This window comes from Mesocricetus auratus, unplaced genomic scaffold, assembly GCF_017639785.1.
Source record: "Mesocricetus auratus isolate SY011 unplaced genomic scaffold, BCM_Maur_2.0 Super-Scaffold_100015, whole genome shotgun sequence".
In the NCBI taxonomy this organism is placed as follows: domain Eukaryota; kingdom Metazoa; phylum Chordata; class Mammalia; order Rodentia; family Cricetidae; genus Mesocricetus; species Mesocricetus auratus.
The window spans coordinates 19,152,165-19,178,243 of NW_024429198.1; the positions used below are offsets into that span (position 1 = coordinate 19,152,165).

At 43.8% G+C, this 26,079-nt stretch overlaps 1 protein-coding gene and 1 long non-coding RNA gene across 4 annotated transcripts in view; one reads left to right on the forward strand and one right to left on the reverse strand.

Moving 5' to 3' along the window:
• Basp1 (brain abundant membrane attached signal protein 1) overlaps nucleotides 1–25,755 on the reverse strand; it is a 46,859-nt gene extending 21,104 nt beyond the window's left edge. Inside the window, exons 1-2 of one of the 2 annotated variants that reach the window (XM_040757664.1) lie at nucleotides 25,536–25,755; nucleotides 16,940–17,063 (exon numbers count right to left, since the gene is read on the reverse strand). The gene's annotated coding sequence lies outside the window, so the exon portion shown is untranslated. The remainder of the gene's footprint in view (nucleotides 1–16,939; nucleotides 17,064–25,535) is intronic. The other variant, XM_005081307.4, reaches the window with a different exon arrangement.
• On the forward strand, nucleotides 1,506–16,691 carry LOC121144277. 2 transcript variants are annotated; one of them, XR_005881597.1, is made up of 6 exons: nucleotides 1,506–1,624; nucleotides 7,080–7,190; nucleotides 13,220–13,327; nucleotides 15,761–15,824; nucleotides 16,031–16,218; nucleotides 16,346–16,691. It is a non-coding gene; the product is annotated as an uncharacterized LOC121144277 (long non-coding RNA). The 2 variants fall into 2 exon arrangements; XR_005881596.1 differs by having other exon boundaries at nucleotides 16,031–16,691.
• Nucleotides 25,756–26,079: the final 324 nt, after the last annotated feature.

The following is a 26,079-nucleotide window of genomic DNA, read 5'->3' on the forward strand; positions in this document are numbered from 1 at the left end:
CCCAACAATTGAGAGGTAGAGGCAGGAAGATCAGGAGTTCAAATTTAACACAGAGATTTCAAGACCAGCTTGGACTACAGGAGAACTAGTCTTCCAAGACCAAAGTGAAAGGAACAGAAGACAGAGAAAGAGAAGCATGCTTGTATATGCTTATATATGCTGCCAGTTTCAACTGAAAATACTTTCACAGCCCCTGTCTCTCCTTAACGTTCTTACTTTGATTCTACCTTGATGGAATGAAACAGAAAATATCAAAGCAGTTACTCCAGCTGGCTTTTGAAACTTCTCATTAGTTAATGACATCCATCAAGACATTCCTTGCCCCCCAGCTCAGGAGGCAAATGCCACCCCCAAAGGCCTGAAAGGGGAGTAGATGACATACCCTAGTTACTAGGTGGGTGAAAGAAAATAAGGGTATGCAATAGGACTGACATTGACTGTACCCCACACAGGTTCAGCCCACCAAGAGACGAGTGGAGGCAACAGATGGGATCTGCATACACAGACAAGAGTGGCTGAGCTCACGAGCATGCTAGAAAATGAGATCTCAAGTCAGTAAATAATGTCCCCAAACCACAATGATGAGGACCTCCAGATTTTAATTAGTGTTCTTCTGCAGTAATAGGTATGCCAATTAGTTTTACAAGTCAACAGATTTCTAATTTTGCAAATTACATTTAATTTAGGATGTGAGCATATGTTAATGCTTAATAAGATTTTAAGCTAGGCCTCCCCCTGGAGACGGTAGAGCCATAGAACAAAGAAAGTGAAGGGAGGAAAGGAATTCAGAAGTCCTAAAATAGGTGCACTGGTGTATACGAGCATTATATATATTCCCCCAAGAGACATCCTTCTGTGCCATCTTGTTTGACATGGACACATAATGGCATGCTTGTTTTAGGACGTGGTGTTATCTTGCAGGAGGGAAGTCATTTACATTGTACAGTAGAGCATGTTGGGTTCTTGCCTTCAGAGTTTGAAAGAACACGGTGGTGTATGAATTTGGTTTTATTAATGCAACAAGAATGTGAGGACACTGAGTCATGGCATGGCATTGGGCCCTCATATAGTAGTGATCAGTAAACATCATCACTCCCCAGATTATGGTTGAACTCAATCTGGAGCAGGTACCATTTGATGGTTTTCTGCAGCAGCCTCCCTTCAGTTAACAGCAAACAGATTGATGGTCCAATACAGAACGAACGTCATGATATGCTAACACTGAAAAACTTTGAATTACTTAACTTATCCAGCTCACAGAAAGACAATGGATAATGAGGGAGGAGAAACAAAAAACGTCCTTAGAAGTGTGATATCACTATTTTCACATCAAATGAATAAAACTAAAGTCAGGATAAAGGCTGCCTCATAGAATAGGCACTGGGTGTAAACCGGGTCCTTTAACTGTAGCACTGATCAGGGGACAAGGCTAAATCTACAAGTAAGCCAAAAAGGTTGCTATGGTTACATCGGAAGTAAGAATTCTGACAACAGGTCCATGTAAGTAAGATGCGGTCACTGGCTACAGATCAGCCTAGAAGCATCTGTCCACACAGATGTGGATGTTCAAGAGCTGCACTACCGTGACGAAACAACTGACAACCAGAGAGCAAGGCTGCTGAGTGTGAGTCTAGGACCTCATGGCAGCCTGGGGCCACCACAGGACAGAGTGCAGAAATGCCAACCATGGCTCAAGTCCCCTATAAAACATTCATCCCTTGGTTCACATCACATGAAGTGAGCTGTGAACTTGGACATGAAGAGCTGGAGCACTGACTTGGCCTTGCTGCATACCTGCCACTGTGTGTGTGAAAGACCAGGTTCCACAAATCTGAGAGAGGCAGTATGCCATGCAGGGCTGGCTTGAACGCTGACCCAGAAACATAATAGGCCACATCAAAGCTGGTCCCCAGCCTCAGACACCGTTTGAAGAAGCAGCATCCGTGGTGAGGATTACAACTTTGCATCAGTCTCAAGACCCCACAGGGCACAGAAAATATGTTCATTGGGCTGTCTGGTATTTAACCTACTTCTTCATAATTACATGAAGACAAGGCAACATCTCTAGTTCCAATCCTTTGAACTAAACGAAGACTTAACAATAAAGAGGTGCCTGATGTATAGAAGTTGTGATCCACGGCCACCAAACTTCAGGGCACATTCTCACACAGTGTCATCTAGATCCAAAGCCTGACACCCAGGGGCCACTACTTCAGATGTTAAAATTTTAACAAGCTAATGCTCACAAATCCAAACCATTTGTGCAAGGTAATCCAAGATTAGATTAAAAACTGGGTGATTCTCAGGGTTCACAAAAACTTCACACAGGGGCTGGTGTGGGGGATGCAACTTCTTCAAAGACCTGTAACGGAAAAGTTTGGAACTGCAAATTTGATGAAAAATGTGGCCCCTCAGATGTTTCCAAGCTGTTGTGTCCTTACAAACCTGTGCTTGGTCAGAGAGATGGTTCACCCAAAGTATTCCGAGGAGGTCTCTAGTACTGACTGACTGATACTTAACAAAGTTTAACGTAAGTAGCAGTAATGAAGGTAATAACCCGGACTGCATTTTAAATCTAGGTTACACTTCACAAGCTGACTAGATTGTTCATCTATCTCCATACAGGATCTCAGGAGTCATTTGTAGATTGGAAACCTTGGTTTTATTCCATTAGTTGGTAGCCATGATTTGAGGAACAATCAGTCCCAGTGGCTTCCTGCCAACCCTATGCCTGATCTTTTCAGGGAGGGTCCCAGATTCTGCAATCTAGAACCAGACAAAATCCTGTATGTAAAGCAGATCATGCAGACACACAAATCTAATTATTAGCATGCTATAAACTATTTGATTGACAGACAATCAGACCCCTACCAGATGTTGACCAGTCACTCACCTCGTCCTTCTGTCTCCAGACTTTGGAATGTGTAATGTAGTCATTACTATCAGAAGGTTTTAGAAAGGATTTTGCTTATAGAGTCTCATCAAATTGAACTCTATCTCCCAATATTTGAGAACATGAGACATCAGTTATGAATCTTCAACTCTGCTTCACAGTTTACATTGTAAATACACACAAAGAACTAACTCACTCAGTTCCTCAGTACCCCGAACCTACTGTGTGTGGTGAACACTTTGGCAACAGCTATGCTGTTCTTCATAGGCAGTGGTCAAATCTCTACTGAAAACCAAGATGTGGGGTCTCAAAGACACAGCCATGAAGACAAACACAGGGCCTGACAGCACAGTGCTTACCTGCAGGCTAGGGAAGAGATGGTAAAGCGCGCAAGGCAGGCCTTCCAGCCGCAGCAGCCTCCAGTTGCACAAGCAAGAAAGACCAAGTTACCAACAGAATACTTGAAGTGTGCCACAAGTGCTTCAAAGGAAGCAAGACCCAAACTGGAGGCGAGCAAGGAAGTCAGGAACAGCACCCCGCAGGCAGGTGGCTGTGTGCCTGGCTTATCTTTCCTGCAGCATGAGGCAGACATCACAGTGTCAACTTGGAACAGCTAATACAAGCAAAGGAAGTGGGGTGGGCTCATACCAAACCAGATACAAATAATGGATGAAACAGCAGCGTATAGTCAGGAGGGTTCATCACGATGCCCATTCATCATCTACCACAACAGCCTGATGGAGACTACATACGTGTTCCAGAATATTCCCTTTTACTTTAGACATATAAGCTACTCTACAACCCAGATTTCATGAAGGGCAGAGGTTTATAGTGTCTGCTTACTTAGCTACTCCCTGAAAAGAAAATCACTTTAAAAGGCAAATAGTGTGTGTGTGTGTGTGTGTGAGAGAGAGAGAGAGAGAGAGAGAGAGAGAGAGAGAGAGGGAGGGAGGGAGGGAGGGAGGGAGGGAGAGAGAGAGAGAGAGAGAGAGAGAGAGAGAGAGAGAGAGAGAGAGAGAGGAGCTGTATTCCCGGTCCTTTTATAGCTTTTAACATTGAATCAGCTAGGACCAAGTTTCCCAGGCTGGACTTGACCTTGTTCTGTGGCCTAGACGGGCCTTGGACTTGCTGTTCTCCTGCCTCAGCCTTCTAAGTGCATACTGCATCTATTTCTGGGCCATCAGCCCTGAGTGCCTTTTGTTAACTAGGCTGACTTGTTTCTGATTTACCGCCACTCTGGAAAGACATGAACAAGTGCAGTTAGTCTCTGCTGTTTACAAATAATGCTAATGTCTGTGATGTGAAGTCGTAATTGGAAACAGCACACATTCTTTAAAGGGGCACAGTGACCTAACAAATGCACTTAAAACCATTTAGCCCCTCTTAAATTAAATGAGCAGTCCCAATGTGAGCATTTGTTACGAGACAAGTAGTCAGGAGATGTAGCTGAGCAGGCACTTGTCTGCATGTGCACGGCCCAGTCTTCTACCTCCAGAACCGTAGGAAAAAAGAAGAGGAGAAGACATGGTCATACTCTAATGTTGGACATGCAATAAGCTTGTTATAAGCTATCCAATGTACAAGAGTAAACACAAACTCTACTGAAAGTATGGACTTCGGTTGCTTAGCACGCATCGATGTAGGTGTGGCAAAAATCCCACTCTGGTAGGGCACATGGAGAATGGGGGAGGCTGAGCATGTGTGGGAAGGGAGAACATACGGCAAGTATCTGAACCTTCTGCTCAATTTAGCTGCGAAAACGAAACTTCTCTGGAAAATATGGTATCAAAGAGGAAGAGAGAAAAAAACCACCAGGTCATTCTTACCTCTGCCCGTTACAGATGAAAACACTCTCGAAAACTTCTACCATTTCCTGCCTTTCTTCTTTGCCGTTATATTAACTGACTCATTGACAAAATTTAGAAGCAAAAGAGAGAGTACAGGTTTTCTATAATTCACTATAATTGCTAAAACTATTACTGTAAGAATGAGAATGACTTCCTATTCCAGGGAACAGCATAATAAAACTGTTCCTTTCCCTGTCAATCAGGAGATTGGGAGTGAATGAGAGGAGTGGTTTCTCCTAAAGATACCCACTTAACTTCAAATGTAGTACTGCATTTAACAGAGGCATGGTGGCTCAACATCCCAGTTCAGGTACCTCTCGATTTGAATAAATAAATATATAAATATACACATATATGTATATATATATCTCAAACAAAAAAAACTCTAGGTCTCAGAAAGCCTGAGTTTTTAAGTTCCCTCTAGGCACTAGTTTTCTGACCTATTCTTGAATTGTCCAGCCTCCAACCCGCTTCTGTGATGAGCCCCATAGGCCAGATTCCCACCCATAACAGTGCAACGGTCTGGTGAAAAGGGCCTCATTGGGAGAGGGCATCACTCGAGCTCTGACCCAGACCTAAAAAGTCTCACCCCCAGTATTGCAGCCAACGTATAGCACCTGCTTAAAGGAATCAGAAAACTTACTTAGCTTGTAGTAACAAATTAAGCTTTATTTTTAACTGACTGGAATATTGCCAATTAATGAGAAACATAAAGTAGGATATCGAGGGTCACACTGACTGTGACTCACAGTTTTCTCGTCTGTACAAAGAGGTTATCTATTGATAGAACCTGCCTCCCCCAGCTGTGTATTCTCGAAAACCATGCAAGACTGCTTGGAACACAGCAAGCACAAGGCAAGGGTGTGTCCCACAGACTACAAGCCTTTATTTTATTACATTATAATTAAAAGAGACCAGAGCGTGTTTTTCATTCTAGTTTAAAAATAAGTCTTTGACTAGCTTCAATTTCCCAGAAATAGTAGTTTTATATTATCTGCTTAGGATCAAAATTATAACAACCTGACCTCCTTATCAATTCCTTGTCTGTCTTTTGTCTTAGCTCACTCCTATGCCTGTCACAAAATCCTTGAGTCTGAGTAAATTATAAACAAGTTATTTCTACTACTCTCAATGCTGTGACATCTACAACAGAGAACAAAGAGGAGAGGATGTTCCGGTTGACCTCTGTGAGAATCCTCATCTTCTTGGTGAGGGTGGAGACAACACACAGCCTGTTAGGCCATTGGGTACCAGGCTCCAGTGTATAACTTCTGGAGGCGGACAATACAGTGAAAGCACAGCACAGGCTCAATTGTCTACCTGGTCTCTGTGAACAGTGCTTATTACTACTGAGACTACTCAAGAAAGAAAGCAAATATTACCCTCCTACTGTATTAAGACATCCTTTATGGTGGTTTCCAGACTATTCAAGAAAGAAAACAAATATTTCTGTCCTACTGTATTAACACATCCTTTATAGCAGTTTCCAGAGAAGATGGTTTAGATCAGTATAAACTAACAGACTTGGAATCTAGACCAAGAGTCTTTTACTATGTTATTAGTGTAAACTAATCATAGAGGATGATGGATTTCCTGTGACATTCATATCTGTATGTCATTCTTTGGTCAACTCACCGCTCCCCATTACTTCCTCTTCGCCCCCCTTCCACAGCAGAGGAGGAGCCTCATTTCACTAACTCAAGTGTGTGCTGCCTGAAAGGACATGATCACAGGCAAATATGCCACACATATCAGAATCCCTGAGTCACCAACAGATTCAGCCCACGTCAAGCTCAGCCAAAGGTGAATTGTAAGCTAGAAATCTTTGTACAAGTGCCAAAGTCACTTCTGCTGCACAGACTGATCATGGGGCCATGATTACCTCCAAACGTATGCCCCTCTGCTTTGTCTACTAACAATGACCCAGCCTGCAGGGGATGGTGGTACACACCTTTAATCCCACCACTCCGGTGCTACAGGCAGGAGGATTTCTGTGAGCAGCCTAATCTACAAAATAAGTTCCAAGACAGCTAGGACTACAAAGTGAGACACTGCCTCAAAAATTTAAATAAAGGCCTACTTTAAACATACCCTCAATTTGTTATCCTATAAAAAAAATGATTTCCTACAGTAAATAAGAGTTTCCTCATACTTCATATCTTCAAAGTGTTGAGGGCCACATGTAATATTTAGACATGTGTTGATTGATTATCCAGATAAAGAAGAGCATATGGTTTTAGTTTTCAGCTTATTCACACATTCCACCAGGTGAACCAAGCTAAGCAGCCTTCTTACACTGCTGAGAGTGGGGACTAAACCAGTTTTTCTTCTTTCCTAAGCATTTATTATTGAGCTGGGAAGTCACCATTTGGAAAGACAAGGAAACTTCGCTGAAGATGAACAAGGTTAAACAGAAGAGAGGTGTGAAATAGTTGACAGCTCCCACTAAGGTAATTCTACACAGTCTCTGAAAACTCATGAAGTCCTATCACTAGTTAAAGATAAGTCACGAGTCATACTATCGTAGCTACACACCTTGGGTCCTACTTTACATATCTATCAGCAATTATGTCTAGTGCTGGGAAGGAGGTACCATGGAAAGACAACAGAAAGGGAGGGGTGGGCAATGAAATGTCTTAATCTCAGATGGGAACTAACCATGGCAAAGCTTTAGACATTCCACTGAGGTGACCTGGGGACCAGACAAACATTTATATGCCAGATCTCACAGGTTCCACAGATCTTTTGAGTGTAAGTCTCAACACAGACTATTAAAAGTCTATCCACATTGTCCTGCAGCTGGCATGAGTCTCAATTAACACACTTAACTACAGGTTTCATCAAATAGGCATTACATTATTTCCAAGATAAACATCAGTAGGTGTTAGTTGAAAGGGAGAGGAAGGAGGCCCGGGTTCTTCCAATTCTTTGAAGTTTTATTCTGGTGAAATAAAAACTCAGGGTGCCAGTCATGAAGGTGAGTTGGATGGAAACAGCAACCACCTTTGCCTGCAGAACTCTGAAATAGTGAGGAGAACCAATGAATTATGAGGTTTAGAGGAAATCCAGTGTCCCTGTGCTGTTCTGAAGAGAGAGAACAGCTAAAACAGACACACAGGCACATAGACACACACACACACACACACACACACACACACACACACACAGAAAGGCACCTAGACAATGGGTTAGGTATTGTTCACAAAAATATCCTAAGTCAAAGCCTACACAAGATGTCTTGGGGAGTTCCAACTAATGGGTGATTAGATCACTCAAAGAAGGAACACTACTCAGAGCAAGACAAGTGCCTGATTCTTGAATAGATACTTAAGAAATGACAGTGTGCTTTTTGTCTCAGTGTTACTTAGTGACATCAAACCATAAGCACTCCGTGTCAGAGTCAAATGGAATGGCCAGGTGACAGACCACTGGAGTCCCTCATTCCCATAGTCTCCAGCTGGAGACTTGGAGAGTAGTCCTTCTAACTGTGCAAACCCCTAAATCATGTTAAGAACAGACCTTCAGTCTGTGCCTTAGTTCAGAAAAGCATCCCAGATGAACTCTGAGGGAGTTCTTTGGTCCAGGCTAGACAGGCTCATCAGTTTTCCTACTTCGTCTCCATGAGGAATTCTTGGTTGTCTACTGCTTTGTGGGCTGGAAGATTCCACTAGGGAGCTTGCAAGGTATGCTGAAACATCCCAGGTTTTTTTAGTTCCAGAATTACACACTAGCATAAGCAGATTCTTTGAGACAGAGAACTATGTTTGTGCAAACCAGGATGACCTATTAAGAAAACAACGAGGATCTAATAAAAATAATGTACTGCTCACTATATTTGAACTATTAGAGTCTCAAATATCAGTGGCATTTGATGAATCTTTCATCTCTATTGTGAAACTATTTATCAATCTGCAAACAAACACCAGATGGTTTGCCCATGGTTCCCACCAGTGTAAATAAGAGTAATAATAAGCTGGTTTTGTTTTTCTTCTAGCAAGGTAATAAAATTGCCTTAAAGATCACATTAAACAACTACACTGGGCCAAGTGCTAGATAAGGTTCTAGGGAAGCAAAGACCAGGAAGACAACGTTAAGTATCCAGGAGTTTCTCTACAAAGTCAACCAGTCACCCACTCCAGATGACAGGAAATAGAAAGCAGAGTAGAAGGTGAAAGCTACACCACTAAGAGCCTGGCTACTAACTTCTCTCCAAGTGTGATGAGAAATTAAGAGAAAAAAAATACATGACCAAGAGTCCAATCTGAAGCTATTCTGGAGTCAAATTAAGCCAGCATGTTAGGAGAGAAATCATACCCACATCTGTCTGGACACATATGAAGTACACTTACAGAAAACAGTTATGGGTAATATTCTGGTGCCAACGCTAGCCTTGCAAAGAAACCTACATGGACATTCTCAGATCACATTTTATCAAAATAAAGTGTTCCCCTTGTATAGACACCCTCCATCCTTAAAGGTCAGAGTCCTTTCCATAGCACGGAATTCTTTGCTCCAGACACTACACTTTTGTCTAGATTCAGAAGAAAGAACAAACATTATTCATTCCTTGGACTTGATAAGAACATTTCTACAGGAAGGAGTTGAAAGATCTTATAAACGATAGGTTGCTTTTCTTAAAATTTTGAAGGTTGGAACCACAGCAATTTTTCCTGTTTTCCAAACCAAGTGGCCTGTGCTGTCACAGGTAAACTCACCTGGAACTCCTCAAGAAATCCAACAGCAAGAATTCACTTCACTGTGGTTTGACATTGGCAGGCTTTTCCTTCTATATCTAATGCCCTAAAGGTTTGAATTTTAATGGAAACTTAAGATACTTAAATGTCTTTTCATTTCTAGTGATTAAGACCTTGGAATTAAATAAAATCAATTCAGAATTCGCCTGCATTGTCTAAAGAGCTCTTTACATTAAACCCTTCCAGTAATAGATAATTGAACTTGGGCTATCTCTGATGGCTTAAGATCTACAGATAGACTACAGCAAAAGAGGCAGGGCAAGGTGAGTGACTGATAGAGTTGATTTAAAGCCTGTTCTAGGGTGGTGTCTAGTAAATCTATAGACTGATACTCATCACTCTGTAATTGCTGGCTTATTTGCTTGCCTGTAAGTTCCTTTAAAAAAGATAATAAATTATCATGTCTCCCAGCTCCATCAACAAATAAAAATTAATTCCACAACATTTTACTGTGGTTTGTATCTTCCCATGTTGAAATGAATAGAGAGCATTTCTTCATCACAGATTCCCAAGGCAGACTTGGGAAACACATGGACCCCTTTTACAACTGCAATTCATCTTTAATACAGAAAGGGAATTCATTCCCAAAGTAAAGTTTGCAATGTTTAGCTACATAAGTAACATGTTTACTTAAAGTCTCAAATGTTCTCCTGACCCAGTGACAGTGATGAGTAGGAGCAGGACAATCTTCCCACATTCAAAGTGGGGAGAAGGATCTTGGCTCTCCTACCAACAGACTGAGGCCTGTCCACTGGGTTACCAAGAGGACAGAGACAACACAGCCTTAACATCGACACTGGTCATGCCTTCAGACCCCTAGTGATTCATGGTGTCTTTTCCTGAATTCTCCAATTTTAAAACTAAATATCATCATCAGAAGTTTAAAGAAATGGCAGGATGAGGAAAGAAATGAAAAAAAGAAAGAAAAACTATCACACGCCTGAAAATAGATGTCAAAGATGGACTAGTCACCCAGATACTAGCTAATGTCATTATCTGCTGCTCAACCATTATATCGTGACCTTCCAGCTCCTTACACAAATGTAAAACCCATATGAACCAAAAACAAAGAACATATATGGAACTTAGTATATGAAGAACCAGAAGGAATGGTAAGTCAGGGATGCTAAACTTAGTTTGGATAAAATAAAATTAACTATAAGGAGCTATCTGCTCTACTGCCTCCATTCTCTCTATCTTTTTGTTCTATTAGTTTAATCAAGCAGACTTCACCCTATGCATTAGAATCAAATGTATAACGATTACATGATCCACGATCCGCAGGTGTGTGATACCTTTCCCCATGGGCAGTTCCTTCAGATCTGTCGAGGGAGGGCCCGGAGATGTGTTAAAAGAGTACTAGAAAGGAGGAGGAAAAAGGAGTCCCAATGGAAGACTCAACTTGACAGTTTATGAACTTATCTCATTTCCAATGGCACGGTTTTAAGAGAAGGTGTTGATTTAATAAAATACCAAATGTTTGTTGTATAAATTATGTAAAAGGCATAAGACTATCTTGTACCCCAACTCTACAGTTACATCAAGTATAAATACAGTCTTAGTATGTAAAAGAGAACCAATTCAATTGTTTAAAAAAAGTATCTAGAATATGTATAAAGGGCATCCCTAGAAATAGCACATCCACTGAAGCAAAGTGTTGCTATTCTTCAACCAGAAATTGCTTCAGAAACCAATGCCATGCCACAGTTTTAAAAGCACAAAACTACTAATATAATAAGCACTCCACTGATAAGAACAAGTTTAAGGAAACTATTCCCAATGGACCTGAAGAGATGACTCAGTGGAAAGAGTACCTGCTTCTCTAGTGGAGGACCACAGCTCAGTTAACAGTACCTATGTTGCATGGCTCACAGTCACCTGTACCTCCAGCTCTGCTGTGTGTGTTTGTGGGGGAGGGTGTCCAATGCCCTCGTCTGCCCTCTGCAGACACACACACACACACACACATAAACATAAAAAAAAATTTTTAAAAGAAAACTAGACATATTCTGTGATAGTTTACAGGATAGACATAAAAATACCCTCTAATAGTTAAGAGTAAAGCCGACGATATTTATGAATAAGACAATGGGAAAAACATCAGGGCAAACTTTCATGGAATACATCAAAACCAGAGAGGAAGGGGGCATCTCACAAATGGCATTCTGTTTGGAGTAAAGCCAAGGACAGTTTTCTGCGACAAGCCTTGTTTGGTTACCCTGATGTATGTGACAATGAGGCATGTGCTCAGGCCTTTTCCAGGCGACAGATTCAGTTAGAAATGGACTCATAAAAATGCCATGCCACCGTTTCAAAAATGCAAAACTGGCAAAGTCCTGACCTCGAAAAACTCACAAAATTTAGGGTAAGCAGTCCTAGCATGGAGTCAGGGAACAATTCATTGTCCCCTTAGTAGGTTTGGAAGTGTCTACTGTGTCTCAAATCACATGCTCATTGGCAGGCTAACATTCCCAACTTCACAAAGGCTGGTTAAACTGCTCAGTACTGATCGACCCAAAGCTAACGAATAACACTCAGTGATTTGGAAGAACAGACAAGCAATGTCCACTGCACTCTGCCCCAGCTCTCACTGAGTTGTACTGTACAAAGTTCCCACAATGCAATATTATTTGTTGCCCACGAATAGCAGTTGTATTCTCCATTTGAGACTCTACCTTAGAAGGGAGCACAGATGCATGAACCATCAACACTAATTACTTGTAATGTCTCAGGGCTTTAGGACAATTACTTTGAGGTTACTGCCTGGAAACAGAATAATTACACTAATTGGAGTTCATCAGCTATTCATCTTCATAGTAAGCACAACTGATGAGGTGAAATTTAGTGTTTCTATATGGGTGTCATCTCAGCTGCCATGAGCAACCGGCAGAATGCATGTGCCTGCCATGAATATACTGCATGTTGAACAAACACAGAGTGCTTGTGGTGTATCAAATCCACACAGGATACTGTAGGAGTTAACAAGAGCGGTACATTCTTGCCTCCTGGGTGTATTTTGATCTAGAGGAGCAAAGACATCAAATAAGCACAAAAATGTCCACAGTGCTGGAGAGAAAGTGTCACTTAACCTTTCAGTTGTGGAAAGAATATCTCCGGCAGAAGAAACAGCAGGGACAATCTTGGAGCGAGATAAGAACTTGAGTAGGCATTGTAGCCAGTCCACTGAGAGCAGATGACAGTACATGTGAAAGAAGTCAAAAGATAAACATATGGGACCTTAGAGATTGGCCAAAGGCCTCCATGTTTTAGTTGAAATGCAACAGAGAGTCACGATTTTAAGTATGGGGTGAAGAGACATCAGGCTGGAAAGCAAACGTCTGAGTCATGGTCCTGCAGAAGGATGGGCACTCCACACCATCTGTGGCTCGGGCATATGACAGTGGGCAGATGTGAGAGGCCACAGTGCTTTGGTACCCAGGACGGGCCTTAGACAGAGTGGCGGCTCTTAGGCCTGAATGGAAGAAGTGCATACAATAAGAGGACCACTCATGGCAGCCTAAACACAAGCATTGCATAGAGTGAAAATGTTGGAATTCTAAAATAATTACATCAAATATCTTCTAGGGGAGATAATCTACCTGTGAATTTTTTTTATAAAAATACTAAGTAGAATCACCTTAGGCTTGTTTATCCCATGTAGTAAAATTAAATGGTCACCTTTGGTTTCACAGTGGGCTAATGAGGTCATATTTGCATTGCTGTAGTTAAAACTATCTGACCCAACTTGAGATGGAAAAACAGAAACCAATGGCTAATTCACTTGAGAAATCACCCTCTAAGGCTGCAAACTGCTCTGTTGAAAAGCACAAGAGGTAAGGGCAGACATACCTGCAGCTGCACGTGTCTAGAGTGTCCCTCAGAAAAACCCCTTTATGTATTACTACTTGTTTTGTTACATGGAAAGGCCCCAAATTTTAGTAGTCTTGGTTTGTGTAGTCATCAACATGGACCACAATGTCCCTATCTTAATGTTCTACTGATCCCAAGCCTTCCATAAAATCCTAGACTCTTTCTGATACCTGTTTTGGCTGGAGTCCCCATCTTTAAAAAAAAAAAAAAAAGATTATCCCCCAATAAAAATAAGTCTAGTGAATTCCTACCAATAAGCACAGATGATGGTGGGGTAGGACTGAAAGTGACTCACACATCTGCTAAATGTTTCTGTCCCCACCACCACCTCTGCTGATAGGACTTTACAAGGAGCTCCCTCAGAATAAGCCCATTCCACTCTACGAACTGAAGATTGGCTCCATCTACCTGCACTGAGCAATCCCACCTCTTGTCCTTTTTCCAGTCTCTGGCAGTGAAAAGCTTTATAACAACACAACATCAGGAGGAAAACTAAGTTTTTCTCTGGGTTCTAGGTAACTACTAGGGGATGTCAGCTTCCTACAGCACTAGGTTAACACTCTGAGACCCCTCTGGCAGTGGAACCAGTATGCATCCCTAGTGCAGTAATGGACTTTGAGAGCCCATTTCCTGTGGAGGGATGCTCTCTCAGCCTAGACACATGGGGGAAGGCCTAGACCCTGCTCCAAATGATGTGACAGACTTTGATGATCCCCCATGGGAGGCCTCACCCTCCCTAGGGAGTGGATGGGAGGTGGGATGGGGAATGGGGAAATGGAAGGACGGGAGGGAGAGGGAACTGGGATTAGTATTAAAATAAAATTGTTTTTAATTTAAATAAGATAGGAAACCCTGTCTCAAAAAACAAACAGAAAAAGATTCTGAGGCCCCTTCATATGCCCAAGCCCTTCATGAGAAGGGTACAGGTAATGGGACCTGCACACCCTATTTACAATCCTTGGCCCAGAAGTCTAGGAACCTGACTCTGACTCCTGCCTTAGTTTGTTCAGTGATGAGAATCTGAGGAAAATGATTTCCCCTTCATCCTGTTTGGTGCATGCTTGGCTCCCATGGCTTCAAGAAGAGTCAGCCAGGGCTCTAGCTGCACAGAGTCCCCTTGCTCCCTCTTGAGACCCTGAGTTTCCGTAGGTTTCCATAGAAAGTCGTCTGTTTTGAGCTCAGTTAGGAGCTATCATTGGCTGAGTTATACACCTCTAAAATTGCTAAGTTGAAGCCACACCCTCTGGTATTCTAGATTGTGACTGTAATGGAAAAGAGGCCTATCATGGGGTAACTCATACTAACGCTGGTAAGGCAGAGAGTCATTCAGTCTGGCCTGTGTCCTTACCAGAAAGGGAAATCAGGAGGACATCTGGAAAGACAGCAATAATGTGCACAGTCTATGATGACTGACCTTCATCATCAATTTGACTGTCTTTAGAATCACCATGGAAGCATCTCTAGGTGCGTCTATAAGAGTACCTCCAGATACATGTAATTGACGTAGGACCTACCCTGGAAGATGAGTGGCACTATTCAATGGGGTGGGATCCTCAAGTTAATAAAAAAGGGGGAAGCCAGCTGAAGACCAGCATTCCCTTCTCTCTGCTTCCTGACAGCTGAGGCCATGTGACCCACTGCCTCATGCCCCTGCCATCACGATTGACCAGTCCTGACTAACTGTACCCTGTAACTGGAGACTGCACTTTTATTTCCTGAGTAATCACATAGAAATTTATATTAATTACAAACTGCATCACCTACTAACTCAGGCTTACTATTAACTAGCTCTTACAACTTAAATTAACCATGTCTATTATTCTGCCTTTTACCACAAGGCTCGTGGCTTGTTGTACCTCACACCTCGCTTCCGGGTGGCTGTTGGCATCTCCTCAGCTCCGCCTTCTTTCTCCCTCTATCTCTGCTTGAATTTCCCGCCCAGCTATATTCTACCCTGCCAAGGCCAAAGCAGGTTCTTTATTATCCAGTGGTAATAAAACATATTCACAGCATACAGAGAGGCAGCCCACATCAGTACCCTCTGAAATAAACTGTCTCCTGTAAGCTGTTTTTGTCAGCTCTTTTATCCCAGCAGTGAGAAGACTAATACAAGCCCACTTAAGGCAACCACGAGGAAGCAAGGAGAGGAACCTCAAAAAAAGAATTCTACCGGCTCCTTGATCTTGGATGCCAATGTCCAGGAACCACAAGGAAAGAGCTTTTTCTGGCAAAGTGACCCCAGTCTATGAAGCCTTGTGCTGGCTGCTGGAGCACATTAAGAGGAGAGCAAGACACAGATGCTCCCACCTCCCTAATATGAGTCTTCCTACCCTCCCTCCTCTCCCTTGGCTCCTCCCCTTCCCTCCTTTATACTATTTCCCTTTCCTTCTCCGCAGACACTATGAAGAGCCAATGGTGGTGCTGGATCCCAGAAGTCACAGATCGCTGACATCAAATGAGGTGGTTTTGCTTCCTGTATTGTACTTATCAGAAACCGTGCCCACATTAGGGGAATCCAGGCTCTTCTAGAAGCAGAACAGACTGGCTTTCCCCTCTCCCCTCCCCCCATCAGAAATATGGCTGCAAAAGCACCCCAGCTCGGACTTCCCTCATGTTGAGCCATTTCCTCCTTTGCAGAGGGTTTTTACCAACATCTCTATTTACAGAAAAACCCTACTGCTCACAATGCCTCTTCGCCTGTCAAGACCGGAGCTGTAGGACCAGCTGCAGGGCAGATAAATGTGTTACCAGAAATTCTCATGGAAAGGCATCCTGGCCAGTTAAATGTCACACTAGCCTGTGTACACTAGCAATCTGGAACATTTTTCTGATTGTTGGCTATTTCCTCTACTAGGTAAACTAAGCAAACTGTGGCTAACACGCCAGGGCATGCTGGCTTGCCATGTATGAGCGACTAATATTAACAACTGTCTTAATACCCTAAGGGTGTTTTATTGTTGTTGTTTTTGTTTTTTTTTAAGATACACCTCCTCCAGCTCTCACCTCCCTCCAGTAGAAATCACACCCAACTCAAAACCAGCTATGGTTTCACTCCTCCTACAAACAGCAGTTCACTTGGGGAGGCAGCTGGTACAGTACAACCCTCTGGACTCCTCTGCCATTTTTCTCAGCTGGGTGAACTCACTGTAGAGATGAAAAAGGCCCCTGTGATGGTGTGCCTGCCACGAGGTATCAAGAGGGAATGGAGAGCCATCAAATCCCACCTCTCCCTGCAGAGAAACTCCAGTACCACAGTCCATTGTCTCAACCCACCAAATGCCTCATCTTTCCCTTCCTTTTCTCCTTAACACAGCATTTGTTGCTAGAAACAAGGATGCAATCAAAGAATGTGCTGTTATTGGCTGCCTTGATGTTTCGAGAGTAACGAAGTGATTTTTGTTAGCTAACACCGTTTGGGGGTCACTTGAGATGAGAAGCATGTTGACTTTGCATTTGTTTTGTTGTTGCATTGTCTTTTTGTGAAAGTCTCAGCCTTCAGGGGGGTCGTCAGTTAGACATAACCTGAAGTAACATCAATAGAATTCCTTTTCCTTGAGAGATCACAGCTGCCTTACCTTAGTGAAACCAACTGCTAGGCTCCTGTGGCATCCTTACCCTGCTCTACACTGTAGTCTGGTGAGTTCATCCAGACCCTGCCCATCCAAGACTTCAGTGCGGAGGACTTCAAAGCCAAGCTCTCTAGATGACAGAAGCAGAGGTAGTCAGAACAGAAAGGTAGAGCTGGGCTAAGTAAGCTAGTAATGGGTTTCTTTCCCCGCCTTTGGTTCATCCACCAATGAAAGGATACCAAATCTTCCATAAGGTTTTTCATTGGTTGGTCATTACACCGCAGGAATGAACAGAGCTCACATTAAGTTGTAAACCGGAAGGAACATACACCCTGGAGACTGCCATCAATCAAATGAACAATACTTCTAATTGTTGGTAGAAAAACCAATCACCAACCTTCTAAAATCCAGTTAAGTGAGCCCCGGGGAAGTGAGAGCTTGGTGTGTCAACAAAAGATCACCAGGGTTACTGAGGAAGCCCTGATACCATCATAACCCCTGTCCACAGGGTGCTACTCAGCATGTTTACCTAAAGTTGTGTGGTCAAAAACTCCAGGAACTATGGTCACCACCAGTTGTTAACCCAGATTCTTTGCATTGTCCTTGGGAACATGAGTCATGCAATTCCAAGCTACCTTAGTTGATCATGTTAGTTTCTTTAACAAACATCCAAGTAGTCCCATAACTTCAGCCCAACCTATCCATGAAACACACCTGTGCACCTATTAAGTCACAGATTTCTCCCTCTTTCCCTTCTTTCCAATCATATTTGAGGAGCTTAAAAGCAAATACAGAATGCTGACACTGTTTCCCATGTTGCCACAGCTGGGGACAAATGTAAAGGTCAAAGACAGCAAACACCACCACATCACTCTCAGTCTCTAAGCCAACCGCAGATGGCCTGGGCTATGGAAGTCTTCTGAGACTCAACAATCCAACCAGAACTCTTGTTCTCTGTATCATTAAAGAATAGGGGCAGGGCACTGCTGTTTTCCCTTCTGATACACTAACTCCCCTGAATAGAAGTTGTCAGTATTTAGTTCCTCTCTTGTCTTAGTCTGTAATAACAGTGTTTTGAATAGGTCACCAATGGAAACTAACTGTGTACCTTTTCAAAGCCACTCGACCAGGCAATCTGGGAAGACTGTAATACACTTCAGTCAACCAAGCTTTTCTTGTATGCCCATTTCTTCATCAACTTAGAATAAAAGTTTACTTTCAGGTTACACTAGGAATATATTGACTTCCAAGGGTGCATGAATGAGTGATTAAAAGCACAAAAGCATTCTAAAAGCTGTGACATCACTTACACACTGCAGATTTCCCTGGAAAAATGCAAATTCCTCAAAGCTCCAGTCACAAAAACTTCTGGACTGTTTTAAATGTGAACTTAAAAGTTTCCTACCTCAAGCTAAACTAATGTTTGTTCAAATCTGAATACATGTAAACAAAGTTGCTAGTAAAAAAGTTCCAAACATTCCAATATTAAGCTCCATATTAAGTTCCATAATTAACAGGCTGCTTCAGAGTGCCATAGCTCTTTTAAAACCCTAAATCAGCTCAAGCAGCATAACTGGGAATTCTAAAGAAAAGCTAAGCCTCTGGTTCCCTGAAGCCTCCAAGTCAGATGACACCACAATGGGCAGAAACACTCTGGGCATCCATCACCTGTCTACAAAAGTGTACACACTGGATGTCCCCAGAGGCCTTGACGCAAAATTAGTCCAGAACTGGTTTTCTTATCAAGTGTGTACCTTCTATCTACAACCACTTAATCCTGCAACTGTTGCTCACTTTAGGAAGAAAGGGAAGACAAGGAGCAAAGTCTGGTGGTATGAGTCATTCTGGTCATGCTATTAGCCTTTGGAATAAGGATCAAGTCACATGCATAGAATGTAAAAGGTAGAGACAAGTAAGCTGAAGGTGATGGATGACTTGGGAATAGAGGAATAACAGGTAGTTTCTAGAAAGTTCCCCATGTGGGCAAATGTGCTGTCATAAAGATGGAAGAGGTCCTTTAGAGAGAAACAGTGAGAAATACAGGAACCCAACTGACTGCCAAACAGTAGTAACAGGGCAAAAGAAGTGTTATGAATTTTTTGTCATAACTTTCAGGCCATGGATATGAGTAACCCAACTGGACATTTTGATTTTCCCTGCCCCACTCTCTCAGTTGGATGGGATAGCAGAAATGACATCTATATTTGGAAATAACCTGGCTTCCCCCTTAGCCACTAACCAGCTCATGCCACTGTGTGAAAACCACTGACTTCTCTAAGACCCTTTTGAGTTCCCTGGTAAGTATGTCAGGACTGACCCTTCCAACCTTCTACTCCAATGAGGCAAGAATTTACAAAGAGCTGAGGTTTGGATAGTAACTAGAAGCAGCCAGGGGGGTTCTGTATGTGTATCCTGTGTGAAGGTAGATGGGCTAAATCTAACAGGGTAACCCTAAATGCACAACTGGAAACAGGTGTACTGCTTACCACTCTACCCATCTCCAGAGCTAAGTTCCAGATAAGCTATTTGAGATACTACTTCTACCTGTGAGGTAGAAGAAGGCAAGGTAGCTTTCAAGTGAATCCACACTTATTGAAAGCGTGAATAACAGCAACCATCATAATCACTATTCTAGAAAAATGTGACATAAGGACATCAACCCCTAGACACGATGACAAAGGCATATCTAATCAATAGACCCTAATTGCATCTGCTGTTTGAGTATGGAAACTGTTCAGTAGATTTCTTTTCATTGAGAAATTTAGTCTCACTCACTTTAGGGGAATATTGAGGTTGTTCGTGTGTTAAGAATTACTTAGCTCTAAGAATCTGTATTGCATAAAATAAAATGGCCAATTACCACTGGTGAATGAACCAGGGCTGAAAACCACAGATCTTAGGCACACCATTTAAATCTCTACTTTCCATTTATTTACAGGTGAAATACATATTACAATTAGTTGGGGGGGGACTAAAATTCAAATATGACATGTTTCATCACAACTTAACAGCATCCTGCAACTAGGAAGTGTTCTGCTGGCATACTCAAGGAACTAGAGCTATGAATTTTTGGTTTTGTTTTTTGTTTGTCTGGTTTTTTAGCCATTGATTTCTAAGTTCTTCCAAAGACTTCCCAAGGCATCCTCATTGGCCTGACTTGTAACACTGACCTCGTTTGTAGAAGCATGTGACAGCTATCAACACAGAGGATGATGTAAGGAAATGGGTATGTCCACCACTTTAGAGTGAATGGGACTCAAAAGACTTGTGGAAGATGGATGTGTCATTGTCCTAACTCAATAATTTCCTTTCATCCTTACAATAACCCTATATTCCAGTCTCCACTTACAAGATGAGTGTTAGGCATACTGAAGCTAAGTATTTTGCTGAAGTTCACCTAACTAGCAATGCCTGAGGCACCTGAGACAGGACTCTATGCAGGTGACCACAACCCCAGCCACACCAACCTATAGAAATCATATTCTCTAGATACCATATCCTATACGCAATGCCCAAACTATTGCTGAAATCTGTATTTCAAAGAAAGGTCTTTTTAAAGCTACTGAAGCACAGGTCCTCTCCTCTCTTACCCAAACGAGCTTTTATTAATTAAAACTTCATCAAATGCTTTCAAGTGACAAGGAGAAAACACCATGCAAAGGTTTTGCCTTTCTCCACTCTACCCCCACATTCCTGCGTCATCCGGAAGTATTTCCTGATGTTCAAGTCCCCTGTTGCATTCACAAATAGGATCTCTTTCCAAATCTCCAAGGCTTGCAGGAATGCCTCCTCAGACTCCACTCAGTCACACCCGCTCTGCACCAAGTACCTAGGCTTCACAAACTTCTCTACTGTATGTGTTTCCTTGGATTGGTACCTAAATCCTCTTGGGCACAGAGGAAAAACCCACTACTGGGCTCTCCCTGCCTCTTCATCCCATGCCTAAGTTCCAGAGGGAAAGGAAGAATCCTGTTTGACACATACAGTGTCCTACACTGGTGTCTCCTCAGAATTAGAATTGACCTGCACCCTAGTAAGACCATGATGATGATTCCCTTTGCTTTCAAAAGGTTCACCATGCAACCTTCTCATGTGACATTTATCTGCACATCTGTCTTTCTTGCCACAGAAGGACTGAAGGTAACAGTAGCTCTCCTTTGGAAGACTAGCTATGGCTGTGGTTTTGGGACACCACAGGGGTTAATGTAGCTTCTCAAAACAACTTAAATGGCTCTCTTGGTTTTTATAAGCAGCCCTGGGATCAAAGGGACCATCCTGAGCCCATGCAACCCACTTTGGAGAAAATCCACACAGTGCCCACAGAATATCAAATTATATACACATGTCACTCATATGTACATATGAGATTTCTGAGCCCTTTCATATTGAGATAGGCTGTTTCTGGCTGAACATTGCTAAGTACTCAAGTCTTTATCCGTCAGCCTGGGTCAGAAATGCATCTCAGCATGGTAGAAACTGGTAAGTAATGTCAGTTCCATTTACTACATCAAACGTCACAGACAGAGATATCAAGGAGCCCTGAAGAGACAGTCACTATTCTTAGTCATTCATGGACATATGCAATCCTTATTGTAACCTGAAAAAGAACATTACTATCTCTATTCTACAACTGAAAAATAAAAAGGGAAATTCACCAAGATGTGACGTCATTTGTCTTAAGTACAAGTCACTGTCTAAAGATCCTCCACACCCAGTTTCTTTCCATTAAACTCTGGGGAAACCTCCCTGCAAATTTTCCCCAAAAACACATATTTTACCTTTAAAGCAATTCTGCCTGATGGCAACTCTGTGGTTTCGAAGAGTAAATCCCATACTCCCTGGGTTTGCTCAAATTTTGGGGAAAGAACAAGTTGGAGAGGATTGAGTTGAGAGAAAAGTTGAGGACAGTGCTGTGCCTGTCCTGGAGAAGGCCAACTTGTCCATGTACTGGCAGGCTGTCTTCAGCAGCTACCTAAGGTACCAGCTAAGACCGTCATCCTGGTGAAAGCTGCTCACACCAGTAAAGGCCTATGCAAATCCAAAGCACCTGCTTTGACGTAGTTCTCAGGACTTCTTTGGACAGTTTTTGAAAACAAAATTTTATAAGAGATCACAAAAATAAGACCAAAAAAATCTGTATAAATCCTTTATTCAGTGGCGTTTGTTCCAGCCTTTACAGTCTAAAGATTGTTAAAGTGAGTTTGAGGCCTGAAAATGAGCATCTTAGCCAAACCCAATGCAAACCATTTTAGAAGTATTGGTAAGGACTGTGTTTGTAGTCTACTAAGACTTCCCCTTTTGAATGTGTGTTTATAAAGACAGAAATCAGTTGTTTTCCAAAGACTAATATAAAACCACTACAAAATAGCATTCTACACCAACTCATTTAGTATTGTCATTAATAAGATTGTATAGTGTATATATAAATATGCATGTATACATTTATGTGTGTGCATGCGTATACACATGCTACTTGAGCTGTTTGATGAATGATTCTCATGTGCAGTGTTTTACAGAACTACCATAGACAACACCGACATCTATTTTACAATGAATAATATTCCCAAAAGGTAGGTTTTCCTCTGACTTCATGCACCATTTATTTTAACCACGAAATGCAGATGGCTTGAAGTTAAAGGGAAATAAAAATAAAGAAAACATAATTAGTACATTTAAGCCATAATGTGATTTGTTCTGGAAAATCCTGGAGGATTATAAAGAGGCCCCCAAGCACAGGGAGCCTAAAGCTGGGAGCTCTTCCCCTGAGCATTTAAATTAGGGTAATGGAGGAAGATCCATTTCATAAGCCACGGACAGCTTGCACACCAGTTAAAGAACATAAATGTCACTGTCCAGACAGTCAATATAGTCAACTGCTGGTACAATATATCAGGATTTTAAAGAGTTCCCTCTCTCCAACTGCTAAGCTTGGCAAGAAAGCTGGCTAAAGAAAAAACAACATAATATTTTCAATTGATTTCAAAATTATTTTGTTTAAAAATCTAAAGCTCACTGCCTTGAAAGCTATTGATTTTAGAATATATTCGAGCACTCTCCTCCAAAAACACTACCTAGGGGGGGGAAAGACTTCATTTAAGTACAGATAACCCTCTAAATTATACTACTCAATGCATAATTCATACTGAAAATAGAGAACTCTAAATATATAAAACTCATTACTAAGGATAAAAGAGGATAAAACCCTTGCCGCTTAAAAGTCAGCAAGACACCCTACCAATTAAAAGCTGTGATATAGTAAACGCGGTCAATATTGAGGGTATTTTTGGTTCTTTAAAGAACAAAGGGAGGATTGCCTTTTTCTGCCACGTGTTATTCCACCAAGACCTACTGAAAACCCTGTAGCATGAAATTCTTTCGAACACAACCCACCATGGCAAAAACAGAGCATTAGGCTCCTACCTCATACACACAGTCGGTTCTATTTTAAATAGCAGAGGTAAACCAACGCCCCAAAAAATCTGAAGGGCCACAGGCTGAGAAATACATCATTTGAAAGAAACCCTGCTATCAAAGGACTATCATGGCTCCTGTAAGGGGGGGTGGGGGAGGGTTGTACTATGAACTTGGTGCTTCGCCATCTTCTTCCCAGCAACCCTAGCTCCCGTCTTCCTCTCCATCTCAGTGGGTTTTGCCTCTTGGAATCCTTAATGAAACAATAAAGTAGGAATCAAGAGAATTGGGAAAGGCTTAGGCTGATGAAATGGTAACCGTTTTCTCACGCTGGCTTCCGTAGGCCATCTTGTTCGTTTAAATGCCAAGATGTCTTAATCTGTCCCAGGTGGTATCACCAGGAGCAACACCATCGCTGGTCTGAGACTAATGTTCCTTGGTCAAATGGCCAGCAATAAAGATCTGTCAGGCAAACAGTTAATTGATGCAAACTAAGAAAACCACCATCCCTGCAGTGCAGTGTGATACATTGGAACAGAAAGAACAATGGACAGTTCTAGAAAGGAAAAATAGCAGTGTGCGTTTTAAAAATAGATCCACAATTTCTCTCGTTGGGAAAGGCTGTTATAGTGGGGGGGGCGCTAACTGAAATCTATAAGAATGGGTTAAGATCTGATGGCCTGGAAAAAGAGAGAAACACGCACATAACCACAACCGGGGCGGGGAGGGGGTGTCATTGGTGTCCAAGGGTTTCATGAAACATTTAGGGCAAACGCCTTTGTTCCTGGGCTCCGGAGAGCAGTGGGTGGATGGATGATGGGGAGATCAGATGGGGCTGCCTGGCCCTCCACACCCTGCTCTGTGGCGCATGCGCGAGGCCAAGACAAAGGAATAGGTAATTACAGTCCCGATTCATTCATTTTGCCTGCAGTACAGGAGGTCTGTGAGCCCTTGCTAGGTTCCCAGGGGTGGAGGCTAATCCACACCCCGGCAGCTGGCCCTTTAATGCGCGTGTTTTATTTTAACCCCGCCAAGTAAGTGGCCAGTGGTCTTGGCCAAGACAGAGGTGTGTCAACCCCCCCCCCCCGAACAAAACACTGAAACTGCACCCATGTGCGTTGTGCTCCTTTCCACAGAGTGAAAAATCACTGGGGCAGAGGCCGTCCACCGAGTTCGTTTCAAGGCGGAAATGTCTCGGGGGAAGCGGATTAGGAGCAGGGCCAGCCGTTCGATGAATATTCATGAAAAGAATGCGGTCCCCAGCCACGCATTGTGTGCCATAGGATCCAGGCATTCTGCTTTTTTTTTTTTTTTTTTTTAAATGGTGAGGGGAAGCGGACGTTGGGTTGTAGCGTTTGAGCTAAGGGCAAAAATCCTACAGAGATCTTGTGTGGCAGCAGGGCTGAGCCCGTTCGGGCCGCGTGCTGTCAGGTTCAAGCCCACACCCCCCCAGGCTGGGGCGGCGGTGGAGGCGCAGCGCACGTTCTCTGAGCGCAGGGCTCAACAGAGAAAACGCTGGAGACGTCCACAGGTTAGTGGGAATCAGCTCAGTCGCAGGCCGGCCTGGGGCTTTGATCTGCCCCGGACGTGCACACCGCCTGCTGAACCTCGTGTTCCTCGGTTACCCCAAATCAAGATCCAGGAGTCCCGCGGGCCAAGCCAGCCCCCGCCCCTTCTGATCGGACCAGATTCCGTGTCTTCTTTCTCCCTCCCCACCCCCATCCTCCGTCTTCTGCTGCTGCGCCCCTCAAACGGAGCGCTTTCTCCGTGGCTGTGCGGGTTCCGATGACAGAAAGCTGGGTTCAGCCCACAGAACCCTGGCTGGTGGATTCGATGCGTGTAAAGGGTTTTTTGCATTCGGTATTTCCCGGTCACCAACAGCTTCCCATCCTCCACTCCCTCCCTACCCAACTCGGTTCATCAGCCTCGCCACCACCCGCCTCGAGCTCCCCACCCTACGGAAGGCCGAAGCTGTCCACCTGGGATGGGGGGGGGGGGGTAGCATCACCCTGGATCCCCCAATACCACAAGCCCACATAGAGAAACCCCACGCCCACTGTGTCTAATCCCGGCCGCACCCGGTTGCAAGGGTGGAGAACCCCGGGCTTCAGGGCGGGGCGGGGCCCTGGGGAACCGATGGCCCTGAGTCCGCCGTGGCGGCGTTAGGGACCCACGGCGCGCCCGTCCTTACCGGCTTCGGGTGCCTGTGCCGGCCCTGGGTGAGTGCGGTGCCTCCAAGGGGCCCGGGTGGCTGGCGTCGTCCGGCCCTGTGCCCGGCTGCTGCACGAAGGCTCTCTCCCGGCTCGACGGCGGAGCCCGGAGCGTGGAGCGAGTTGGAGCGCTGCCGCCGCCGCCGTCGCCGCTGCCGCTACTGCCGCCGCCGCCGCCGCTGCAGCCTCTGCATTTCTCGCTCGCTCCCCCTCCCCTTCCTGCCCAGCGCCCTCCCCCCCGCGCGTCCGCCCGCCCAGCTCCTCCGCTCGCCGACCCCGCCCGCCTCGCGCCCGCCCCTCCGCGCCTGGCCCGAGCCCGGCGCCCCGAGCCCCGCCCGCTCCGTTAGCGCCCCGCTACCCGGGGGTCCCCAACTTCTCTCCTCCTGCAGTCCCCGCGCCCCGAGATGTCCCGTGATCCAGCGCCCCCCCCACCACACCCGCACAGCCACCCCCACCCTCTGCTCCCCACATCCAGATCCCTCCCCTCCAGCCCTGTGCCATGCCCGCCTCCCCAACAGTTTCTGC